The sequence below is a fragment of the Euprymna scolopes genome, chromosome 5, assembly GCF_053919585.1.
Source record: "Euprymna scolopes isolate OS-2025 chromosome 5, ASM5391958v1, whole genome shotgun sequence".
NCBI lineage: Eukaryota > Metazoa > Mollusca > Cephalopoda > Sepiida > Sepiolidae > Euprymna > Euprymna scolopes.
In genome coordinates this window covers 39238819-39251594 of record NC_136486.1, presented here as the reverse complement: position 1 = coordinate 39251594, position 12776 = coordinate 39238819, and the positions used below count along the sequence as shown (strand labels likewise).

At 30.8% G+C, this 12776-nt stretch overlaps 1 protein-coding gene and 1 long non-coding RNA gene across 22 annotated transcripts in view; one reads left to right on the top strand and one right to left on the bottom strand.

Annotated features, from left to right (window-relative positions):
- LOC145276773 (cyclin-dependent kinase 17-like) overlaps nucleotides 1-12776 on the bottom strand; it is a 534353-nt gene that overhangs the window by 218445 nt on the left and 303132 nt on the right. For 2 of the 21 annotated variants that reach the window (XM_080128037.1, XM_080128050.1), the window contains exon 2: nucleotides 3417-3463. The exons of the other annotated variants lie outside the window; for them this stretch is intronic. The gene's annotated coding sequence lies outside the window, so the exon portion shown is untranslated. The remainder of the gene's footprint in view (nucleotides 1-3416; nucleotides 3464-12776) is intronic. 21 annotated transcript variants of the gene reach the window in all.
- LOC145276779 (uncharacterized) overlaps nucleotides 1-12776 on the top strand; it is a 42998-nt gene that overhangs the window by 14015 nt on the left and 16207 nt on the right. The window lies entirely within an intron of this gene.

Here is a 12776-nt window from a genome sequence, read left to right as displayed (position 1 = left end):
ATTGTTTTTATTTAGTACTAGTGGGGGTACCTGGCATTGCACAGGTGGAGAGAGGTGGTATACTAAGGCTATTGAGTAACCTACCCCTTAAAAAAAAAATGTTTTAATCAAAATAGCGAGTACCCATTCGAGCACAAAAAAAAAAAAAAAAAAATAGTCGCAGTAGACAGGCTCAAACCTTTAACGTGAAAGAGGAAAAGGAGGTGAAAAAAGCTAACATGCTAGTTGTCTCAGCCACAGAGACTTATAATATCATGGGCCTTTGAAATAAGGTTTATAAACGTACATTGAGATTGGAAGGTGTATGACTTACAAAAATGTTGACGCAAAAACTGGCCCCTCCTTGCAAAATATAAAACAGTTGACCAGGGCAGAATTAATCTTTTCGGACAATTTTTGGATATTTTTTGTTTGAGAGATCGATTTTTCTAACGATACCAATTTTACCACAGTCCTATATGTCTGTCAAAAATTTTTGTCAGACATACAAACATACACATACATTTTCTTTTTTATTATTATAAATTAGATTAATCCAATATTTATTAAAATCAAACATTAGATCAAATATTAAATCAAAATCAAACTAAAGTGAGAAAAATAATTATGTTCCTGAATTTTTTTAGATGAGACTTGATTCTTTGTACTATTTGGATTCTTTAGACTACTGTTCTCATCTTGAATTTTATTTTCACTGATGGAATGAGAGCATGCTACCCCCATAGATTAAATAAAGGGGTCTATTCAAAATTCTGTGCAAATTTCCAGAGTTTGACAGAAACATATCCATAGTTCAGAGATATGCTGACATTTCGACAAAACACAACTGAAGACAGTTGGAGGTTACATCAACCGAAACGTTGTGAAAATAACACAAGATGAGGACAGTAGTCTGAAGAATCCAAATAATATGAAAAATAAAATCTATTAACAAAAAATGTAAACAGAATTATATTTTGAATAATTTTTCTCTAAGCCCTTCACCCAGGCAACACCAGATAAATACACTGAGTTAATACATAAAAAAAAAAAAAAAAAAAAAAAAAAAGGCCAACATTTGTTTAGATCAAGACTGAAATTTGAAAATGGTTTTAAGCTAACGAATAAAACAAGCCGTGGATGTTTCTAACATTATCTCTTGGAAGCGTAATATGCTGAAATTGAGATATCAATTGGCTGGAGGATTTTGTTCAGGTCAAGTGCCACAAAATTGATCCATTTCCAGGTTTTCTTGAATCTTTATATAAACAATCTATTTTCATAGCTCAGTTATTTGTTAGTGATTTGCGTGCCCAATCAGCCAAGCCAAAGAAATGTTGTTTTGAAAATGGCGAGTCGTAATGCCATTCCTTCGCTGATGAAACCGTTCATCATATCCCACCTGCTATGGGTAATACTTGCAATAAAACTACAAAGTTTGTTGGATGAAAAGAGTATTCAGGGGAAGAAAAAGAAAAAGATAAAAGGAGTTGGTTAGGGTTAGAGTTGGGATGTCAAGGGCACATAAAATTAAAGCAACCTCTGAAATAAAATGACAAACTACATCAGTTTATTATCAAAATCAATGATAAATCAAAGAAATAGAGGAAAAAAGAAAAGAATTTTTATTTCCATGAATTAAAACTCTGTCAAAAGCAACAAATTTTGTTATTTTTTTCTTTTTTCCTTTCATCTTCTTCATATATGTACCACTCCTAAGACACTGTTCAAAGAAAAATTCGCAGCATGAGAAAAGCCAAGTTTTAATAGGTTACACCTTAACAAATACTTTCATTTACAGATTGAGAAGATTTCAAATAAGCCTTGGTACTATCAGATCAGGCTGTTTGAAGATATTGACCTCCTGACCTAAAATGCACCAAACTCTGATGTTATTGTTTTTTTCCTTTCCTTATGCAAAACTCAATCATGTTCTGCAAAGTAAAAAAAAAGTTCCTTTACGGAATAATCAAACCGAATACGATAAATAAATATTTGAAGATATAATGAAATTTAAGAATAAAACCGTTTTTTCAAAATAGCTGGATTCGACATTAAATAACCCGAAAATAATTGATATGCGGTCAAACAAAATAATCAAAGCAAACAAAAAGCAGAGAGTGAGGATTAGAGTTTTTGTTTTTAAGTAACTCCCAAATTCTGAGTCAACAATTTTGAAGGAGTCAGAGTTCTAATAAGATTTTTAAAACTTATTTTAATGGTTATGACATGGCTATGGTTTGGTGGATTGTGATGTGCACTTTGATGACAGAGTTGGTTCTAACTCCCTGCTATTGAGAGAGAAGGTATTTAGAGTGGAGTCAGTTTTGCATTGCAACTGTCTATGGTGGTAAGGTATCAATCATACCAGTCATTATAGGAGCAACCGGGCTAATGAAAAAGAATTTCAAAAACTATCTGGCGAATATACCCGGTGAACCAAGTGCAAAAGAAATACAACCAATAGCAGTTAAAGGGACGGTTAGAATCTTAAAAAGATCTCTCGGTTGGAGTAACTAAACTAATGGGAGAATGTTTGGCATCCGGTAGAATGGAAAAACAAAGTGATAAGAAAATTAAAAAAAAAAAAGATTGAGACACTTGTGTTGTCGGGTTGGTAATGCAACGGGAGATAATTAAGATCAACTAAAAAATACTTTTAAGAGACAATTTGGAATGCAAAAATAATCAATTCAAAAAGGAAAAAAATGTTAATTAAAAAATTGAATTAACTTGCTAATTAAGATTTTCAATACTAATAAGAAAACTAATACATTACATGTTAATTAAAGATATCTTTAATACAATTATAACATATTTAATTTGCTCTAACTTTATTATGATTGTTGCGATTATTTTAATTAACAAAGAATAATTATGTTAATGCAGTTTATGTGCAATAGTTGTCGACTTTGTTTAAAACAATTTTGTTTTTATAATAAATATAAAATTACTGGAATAATGAAAACAAGAATTCTTATTTATTTTTTTGCATATTAACATTTAATCTTTTCTAATTACAGCCTTTTCTCCACGTTAAAAAACGATCCTGGTGTCTAACTCTGTCCTGTGGGGAGGCATTGTAAATAGGTAAAATGCTTACGTTTTTGTGCTTATTTGATTAATCAAATTAAGTTATCTAAAAACATAAAATGTTATCAATAACTCAAGCCAGAAACCTTTAGTAAAGATAAAAATATTCAATTCATTCGTCTAATAAACTGCATACACTTTAAGGGTCTTAAATTCTCTTTAAAATATGCCTAATTTCTTAGTGAAATCTAGTTATCTCCCCTGAATTATTAACCTCGTCAACACAAGTGCCCCTGCACCAATTGAGAGTAAGTGTTTAACAAAAAAAAAAAAAAAAAAAAAAAAAAAAAACAAGATGATCTCAAGCAATGGCACATTGAAACTAACGTAAATGATAGAGTTACCTGGATAAAATCACTTCATGTCATCATGGCCACCGTGCAATGCACATCTGACATAGAAAAGATATGTTAACAAACATAGAATATTGAGGTCAGAAGTCAGATATTTTTCAGCTAACTTTGCATCTGTTACAATCTATATAGATTAAAAAAAAAAAAAAATTAAAACTTCCATATGAATTTAAAATTAATTAAAAATAAAAGATTTATATTATATTCTTTTGGCACCATTTCATTTTCAGTTGTTCTTTTGACTTATGTTTTTGGGGATAGGGGGTGCTTTCTTGAAGACAGCAATAATTTAAACTAAATGGATCTCCAATCCCTTAAGTAGGAGTTATTTCTAGATCATCTTTCTATGAGAAATAAGAAATTTCAACGCTGCTATTTTTTAAAACCTTAGATTGCATGTGGCTTATTTAAAATTTTGATAGAAGTTAAATTTAACTGGAGCTAGGAAGACAACGTGGGGGATCTATTTGGATAGAAATTATTTTTTTTTACCCTGCTCAAGAGGTAAAAGCTGGAAATTAGTGCACCAACCCATGTGTCAACAATTCTCCATGCACAAGCGAATGGTGACTTTTCAGAACTGGAAGATATGGAGTTTTCTAGCTGGGTAGACGGAGCCTACCTTATTTGAAAGAAACCTAACAACATTTCTTTTTGCATTTATTCCAACATGTTACTTGCATTTGTCTGAGATTGTTTAAGATACACAAGTTATTAATATTAATGCCATTTTCCAAATCTTTGCCGTTTTTTGCTAACTTTCTGGCATTCTCATATAATGTTATTAGTTTTAAGGTTACCTAATAAATATGTTGGGTTTAAATATTTTTTTTCTATTCATTCATGGGATCATGTTATGGAGATGTAAATGAAGCAGATGTTTATATAATGTTTGACTCAAAACAATTGCAGGTCAATGTTGATTTGATGTTGGAATATATCTTAATCCGGATTGAGACCACTGCAGAGGATTTATGTCCATTTTTGTAGACATGGATGCATTGTTAGTAGAGCTGATTGCTATCTTTGAGAAATGTTTCTTTATAATACAAACTAACAATTTATTAATCGTTGCTGAGGTTCTTTGTAATTGGTCCGGATTCCTCTGCAGTTCTACTGCATGAGGATTGTGCAATTATGTTGCTTCGGTTCTGTCATCTGTTTATGTGTTCCTTAGAGTTGTTATTGATTTTGGCTTATGATCTGTCTTTTCTTCAATATCCATTTTGTTAAGTTACTGTTTATTTTTGCTTTCTAATCAATCTTTTTGACTTTTATATGATCTGCGTTTATGGCTTTATATCTGTTTTTCATTTCGATCAATAGAATGTTTTTTCTTTTGGTTGTAGGTCAGATTTCTTGCATCTTTTTTTTTTTTTTTTTAACCATTTTTTTTTTCTTTTTCTTTTACCTCCTGGAAGATTTTTCTTTTAGATGAACAGGGCAGATTTTCTTCAGTACAAATTGGTCAGTAGAAAGATGACCTCTGCTTTTTAGGTTTGATACTGAGATTTTTGATAGACGAGGTTATTTTTGTTGATGTTTGGGATAAGCAGGCTAGTTTTGGGTTTTTTATCTTTTTTTTTTTTTTTGCAAGAAATGTTTCGTTTATTTTCTGAAGAATATTTTAAAAAATCTGAATGCAAAACACAGACGCCATCTTCAAAATGAAGAAAATATCACTATGAAAAGAGTTATATTACAACATTCAACCAAACCAATAATCATTATCATAATAATCAATAATCATAATTATTATGCAAAACATAATACGATATCATGATACATGATTTTTATCTTCAATTAAAATAAGCTTTTAGTTGAAGTCCAGGTTTAATATATTCGTCCTTTTATTGATTAACTACTTAACTATTATGCCACGACACATTGGAGTCACAAAATGATTACTAGTGTGCCGTGAAGAGGTTACAAATGGAATTTACAAATTTTTATGGGTTGAAAAAAGCCTTCATATCATTATAATCAGAGTTGTTTGTATTAATAAATACTAACTCACACATTATTACTTACATGATATCGAGGATTAAATATCATAAAAGAAGAAATAAAATAAATCGTTGGTTTCTATTCTTAGGCATTTTTGAAATTTCCGTCAGAATAAACATTGGTAAGCACTGTTAAATAATTATTTCAATATCATTTTTTTTTTTTTTGTGATAGGTGTGCCACGATGTAAAAAAAGCTTGGTTCAAGCTTGGTTCAATTATAATAAATTGGATTTATCATATTTTGTATTCTAACTCTTCATTTTTAAAATTTTTAAATAAATTTTTTTGATAGTTATTGGCCCTTGTTTTGTTAATGGTTGATGATGACAATGAGTATTTTGTATCAGTAAAGTTGATTGATTTGGAGATGATCTTCCTAGGTTTGTATAAACTTGGTATTTCATACTAATACTTTGACTTTAGAAGAAGGGTAGTTTTTTTTTTTTGTGTTTAACCTAGAATTACTCTTTCTTTTCATACTAAACAAGATTTGAAGTAGGCTGTATAATTTTTGCATCAATTTACACATTTTATTTGTTGAATGCATTAATCGCTCGAGTGATTATTGTCCCAGCGACTACACTTCAGCAAACAGAAAAGATTCTGCATTTGTCAACATGTAAAAATTTCATACATATGAAACACTTCTCAGGAGTTGATCTTGAGACGATGTCAATTGAAAATTCAGAAGATTTTTCAGTTCAGGGTCACTATGTCATGGAATAAAGTGCCAGAAGCCGTGATCAGTCTAAAGGCAGCACTGAACGCATTGCGGATGTTGATCTTTGAATGATTAACTTTATACATAATTTTGAATTGAAAGCCACGTTTATTTTTAGAAAAGTTTCTGGTGAGTAGCTAATCTGTACAAGTCTTGAACTGTAAAAGTTTGCAGATAAAGAGCAAGATTCCTTCTCTTGTGGGCATGAAAAATTATGTATAGGAATTCTAAAATATCCAGTATGTTTTATTCAGAGATTCAGGTTTTTGGATTCATTGCTAGCAGAGCATTGCTCTATTTGATCGGTCAGTTCCTATTGCCAGTGTCTATAAATAAAACCTTTCAATTTTCTTTAATCCATAACCTTTTATTATATCAAAAATATTGTACACATGTCCTCCTTTTTACATATCTTTAGCCCTGTGCTAATCTTTTATCAATATATTGAATATGTAGAATTCAATTATTTTGATGGGAATTTGTAGTATGTAAAATTTAGCTAAATAAGTGTTGAATTAAGTGATTATATAATAGAGATTCTGTGGCTCTCAGCTGGCAGTAATTATCACTTCTTATACTGATGATTGCCTAAGTATGAAACACTAGTGCCTGTAGGTATAAAAACAAGTGTTAACATTTACTTTCAAAAATATTGATATAAAAAAGCTCCTTGAAGAAAATAAAGTTGAGCCCTTTTTAGGGAATTAGGAAAAAGCAGCCAACCCAAGTGCCAATTCCAATTTCCTGAATACTCTCTAACCGTTTACTTTTTATACCTGCTGATTTTGGCATTTATAGGTACCTAATTTCCCTTAATTGCTGTGTTAATTTCTGATGGCCTGGAGGTGGAATATCAGCTTACAAAGTCATGGGTGATTATGATTGGATTCGAATCTTCCAGTAATTCCTAGGTAGTAATTCACTTCCTACACTGATGATTGTGTAAGCATAAAAGACTAGTGTCTGTAGGTATAAAAATAATTGTTAATAATTATTTAAGAAACATTATCATTTTGATAATATTGCTTGCAGGCACCGATCCCATGGGCCAGAGGGTAGAACTGCTAAACTAGATAGTTGTAGGTGCGATCCCTGGTTAGGGATAAGTGCTAGTCTAACCACACCGAAGAGCTGTGATATAGCGAAACAGTGTCTGTGAATGACTATTTAAGTCCCCTCCTTAGGTAGAACACTGTCGTAAAATGATTTCACCTGCTGCTTAATGCAATGCTTTTTGTTTGTAAATAAACAAATAAATTGGCACTGTAAAAGTGGCAAGCAAATGTTTATATAAATAGACATTTGATGATATCGTTTGTGAGCACTGATCCCATGGCCCAGAGGGTAGAAGTGCCAGCTATCAACTAAATGGTTGTAGACTCAATCCCTGGTTCAGGATGAGTGCTAGACAAACTACACTGAAGAGCTGTGATACAGTGAAACAGTCTGTCCTTGGGTGGCTTTATATATATTAATATATATTTCTTTTGAAAATTGATCTAAAAATATCTATAGGCATTAATCATAGTGTAGTTAATCTTTTGGATATTACATTGGATTTGGTTAATAATAAGATCTATCATAAATCAAACAATAATTTGATAATAATTCTAACCATCAACCGTCTATTAAAAAATCTATTGTTTCTTCCATCTCTAATAGAATTAATAAACTATCTGAGAACGAAAGCTGTTTAATAACAATAGATCATGCTATAATGAAGCACTATCTAGATCAGGTTATAAAGATAAAATCAGTTTTAATAAATCTAATAATAAACTATGTGATACCAACAAATTAACTAGGTTTAATTAATATGGTTGCATATCATAATAGGGGGGGGGGAAAAAAAACGGGAAAAAAGAGAAAAAATATAAAATAGGGCCAGGTAGAAATATTACTGAAATAGAATCACCTTACATACAAAACTGATATGGCGGTTCTGGGCCAGCTATCACAAATAAAATAAAAACGTAGGAGATGATCTACTATATGGTTTAATCTACCATATAATAAACACATTCTCTCTAATGTTGCCAAAACTTTTTTATAGCATCATTGATAGAAATTTTCCTAGAGATAGATTAGTTAAACTCTTTAATAAAAACACAATAAAGCTATCTTTCTTCGTTTCTAAAAATCTAGCTGCTTCTATAATAGGACATAGAACAAAAACAGAAAAGGCTTGCCGCCCACAATTTGAACAAGAACCCATTGATATCAATAGTATAACAAAAAATAATTGTAATTGTAGAAATAAGAAAAATCATCCACTAGATGGAGACTGTTTAACTACAAATGTAATGTAGTTACTACAAATAACACTAAGGCTTATGTCGGTTCTGCAAGCACTACATTTAAGGAGAGATATAGAAATCACATGTGCTATTTTAAAGTGGAACCAAATTTAGAACTTGAAACACCTCCCACTTTTTTAGCTGGATAGGTTAGTTGGTTAACAATAAAATTCATTATAAATTAAAATGGTCAATTTTAGATAAGCAAATGAGTATATACCTAATAAGAAAAAAAGATGTGATTTGTGTACCTTCAACATAGTCGAATCAAATGATTATTTGCTAAATAAAAAACAGAAAATTATTCAAAGTCGTATGCATAGAATGAGATATATGCTAGCCTATTTAAAACCTATGGAAATTGTACAGCACTAATTTTAACTATAATTTCCAATATGAATATAGAGGGAGAAATACACCATAGTAAAGATTAAATATTGGTAGAATATATCGGAAATTAATATAAATAAAGACTTTATGCTAACATCAAACCGTGGCTAAGAAAATAATAGAAGGAATTGATGAGAATTAATAAAGTGTCAGATCGTTAAAAAAAGGGGAGGAAGAGTATAGTAATAAAAAAATAGATAAACAATAACTATATAAACCATTTGAATTTATTACAAATGGGGTTTGAGGCAATTTTTAAAGTCTATCCAATTTTGTGTATATTATTTACCCTAGATACTTAATATAAAAATGTATTACATACAAACTACAACTTAAAAATTTAAGAGAAGCAAATTCTGAGATGGAATGAAGGAGGTGAATTCTAAGGTGTAATTTGAATTAGAGTCTTGATATTCAGGAAAATTTATAGGAAGTAAAAACTTTGTTCAATATTCATACTTGTATCTACATTTACTTATCACTATGGTTTTATAAATTTTTAAAAATCATAAGTATTTACAAATTTTCATAAACTTTTCTAAGTTATTTGTTTTTATTGAAAGACAGGTTTCAGGTACTTTCAGCATGCATTTGGTAGTTTTAGTGGGGCAGGTTATCTCAATATTCCATAAGAATCTTTCACTTAGTGATACAAGCACCAATTGAAAGATTGTTTCAGCAAGCTGCCCCACTATCTTTTTGGAACAGATCAGGGGGTGTAGACTTCACAATGTGGAGAAATAAATAGGAACATAATAGATCGCATAAAATAAATACAAACATAAGTATGCATATGGATGTATCAATGTGGTTGTCATCTTATAGATTTGTGGATTCCTGTTAGCTTAAAAAAAATGTTTGTTGAATTTTAGAAATCTTGTAGATTTTGTTGGTAATTATAGGTTTTAGTAGACTATTGGAACTTAGGCCTTCCCATCCCTCCTTTTTTGTTAAATAGATTATGAATAAAAAATAAACAATAATAAATAAAGTAATTTTAAATAAATTAATTAATATATATAATTTTGTAAAGTGTAATTAAGACACTATGTAAATATTTAGAGTTTATAATTTAAAATTAACCTATGACTATGTCAACAATGTAAACAAGAATTTCCTCTGAGATTCGTTGGACTAATGAGTTTTTTAGTGCTGTAATTATTAAAAGACCGGATAATTGAAATAGATATGTATAGAAGAAATCTTAAGATATAGAGGAATTCATAGTTTTGTTTTGTCTTAATGTCAGGACGGTTAAAATTGATTTACCATAAATGACCAACACTAAATTATCATGTTTATTGTTCCCCCGACAAAAGGAGGGTGGACCTGTAAATTCACCCTTGTCCGTTCATCAGTTTGTCTGTCCGCACTTTTCTCAATAACTACACCTTGGAATTTTTTAAAATTTTGCACAAACATTAAACATGATACGAGTAAACAAGTAACAGAATAGATTTTCCGGGAAAACTTTGGTTGCCCTCCTAGGGGTGCCTTTCGGGTTAAATTGCTAAAATTGACACTTTTGTGCTTATTAAAAAAAAATTGATGCCTTGTATTTTTATAAAACTTTCTGAAAAGTTGTAACTAACTGATTTCTATATAATCTTATTTGTCTATACTTCGCAATAACTCTTGGATGAGTCCCAGGAGTTCTTTTAGGGCTAATAAAAACACTCCATTTTTGGGATTATTTGACCATATTTGTCCAAAATTTTCTGTGTATGTCTATTTAGCAGTTTATATGCTGCTGAATTTAAATTTAAATATGTTAAGGTCTTGGGACTTTTAGGGCTAAATGGGAGGGGGGGGGCAAATGATGGACTTTGTCATTTTATTTTTTGAATGGTGCAGAACTCAAATTTATATATGTTAAGGCCTAAAACTGCACCGTTTATTCATTTCCAACAGGATTTGATGTCCCCAGGAGACTTTTGGGGCTAAATGGGGGAGGGATGCTGAACTTAGTCATTTTTTTTATGCTTCGTTCACTGTGCACTCACAGGGGACCCTGCATGCTTCACTTGTTTTGATGCTAGTTGGTCAAATAAAAATTAAAAATATAAACCTATTTTAATATGATCATTTATTTAGGATAACTTTCGCAATTACATAACTTTGCTTACATATTTTTTTTTTTTTTTTTTTTTTTTTAACTATATGGAACTTTTTGGATAGTTTCTACTTTCGTAATCTCTTGTGATATCCTTAACCACGAATCTAATCTGATTAAAATTAATTTTTTTTTTTATTACTAATATTTTATGAAGAAGATTAACTAAGGTTTATTAAAGAATTCTTGCTTTCTTTTAAAACAAATACGAAAACTTGATATATTGTAAGGTCATGATTAATTCAAATATGGAGTCATTTTGTCTCCTCGTGTTATATCTAAAATAAGAATGGTTTTTATCTCTGGAAGGTTTCAAAATATCCTATAATAAGAAATTTTTTTTTTTTCACTGATGATTTTTAAGTTTTCATTTCCGTTTACCATCATTTCTATCCAAGGAAAAAAAAACTACATTTTTTTTGAGGAACTTATATATGCCCCTGAAGATTTGTTTGACGAATTTCTACCATTCAATGAAACATGTGTAAGATGCAGCATATCATCAATAAAACAATATGAAGTCCAAGGAAGAAGCCATTTATATATATAAAAGGCAAAATGCGTGTGATCATTTTATGTATGTCTCGCAAAGGCTTTTTTCAACACGATTCTCGCTTAGAAGTGTTTATATACCCCCTAGATAATAATATCTAGGATTTGGGAACGCATGTCGTGTCTAGATTTATTTACATCGACTTTTATAAAAATCGTCCTATTTCACTGTGTCGCCTGTTTGTCCTGCTTTTTAGTATAAATAAAGTGAAACTAAATTCAAACGGTGTGTTCTCGGCTTTCGCGTCGGAACGTCCAGAAAGCAATCAGCTTTTGATCAATGCGTTGGAAACCTTATGTCAGATAATTGCTTTCATATGGGTACCCGTATTTTTTACGGGGAGCTGGTTTTCAACCCAACATGTTGAGTAAACTAAACCAAAATAAACTTCACTGCAGGATTGATATTTGACTTAATTCACTTTTTAGTTAATTCATAACATTTTTTTTTTTTCGCTTTCACCTCAAGGATTCGAGTTCGACACCCAGGCACCGCCGGACTGTTCGTTTTTTTTTTTTGTTGTTTTTTTTTAAATTTTTTTTAGAAGTTTTAACATTGTTTGTTTTTATAATATTTAAACAGGGTTATTACTTCGCTTTTTAATCATTTTACCACCACCCCCTCCCTAGTTAGAATAGAAAATCTTCCGGTATCTTGGGATCTTTACAGTGAAGGGTAGGATTTTGCTGCTAGTTAGTTGTGTCAAGAGTATTTACATTGAGAGAATACAAGTGCAGTAAGTTTATCAGAACACTTTCTGTGGAAGTCCTTGTAAAACAAACACAGGGATACAGCACTGTGGCGATGCGACAGGAGTCAGATTTTAGCAGACAGTGCAGGACTTATTAGGTTCGAGACTAGTTTTTGCACCCTGTTAAAGAGGGAGAGACAAGTAGCTAGTGTAACACCAGCCGAGATATGACAATAATACTTCATGAATGAGTGAACGGTAGTTTTATAGAGCTATCAGCAATATCTTAGCTCCTCAATTCTTTTTTACTTCCTCTGTTGTACTTAAGAGTACTGTAGATTAATATGGTTACCTGGCATTGCCCGAGGACATGAACAACAAAATAAAGAGTTAATACGATGTTTAACATTTTTCTTTTCAAAACCCACTTCCTCACTAATCATTACCTCTTTATTCTTGCTTTCTCTGACACCTGAAAAAGTCATAGACGAATTACTACATAACATAATTTAAAAATATATTGCTGTAAATGTCGACTCCCTTAGCTAATTTTGTTTCTGTTGGCCATTAAGAGAAT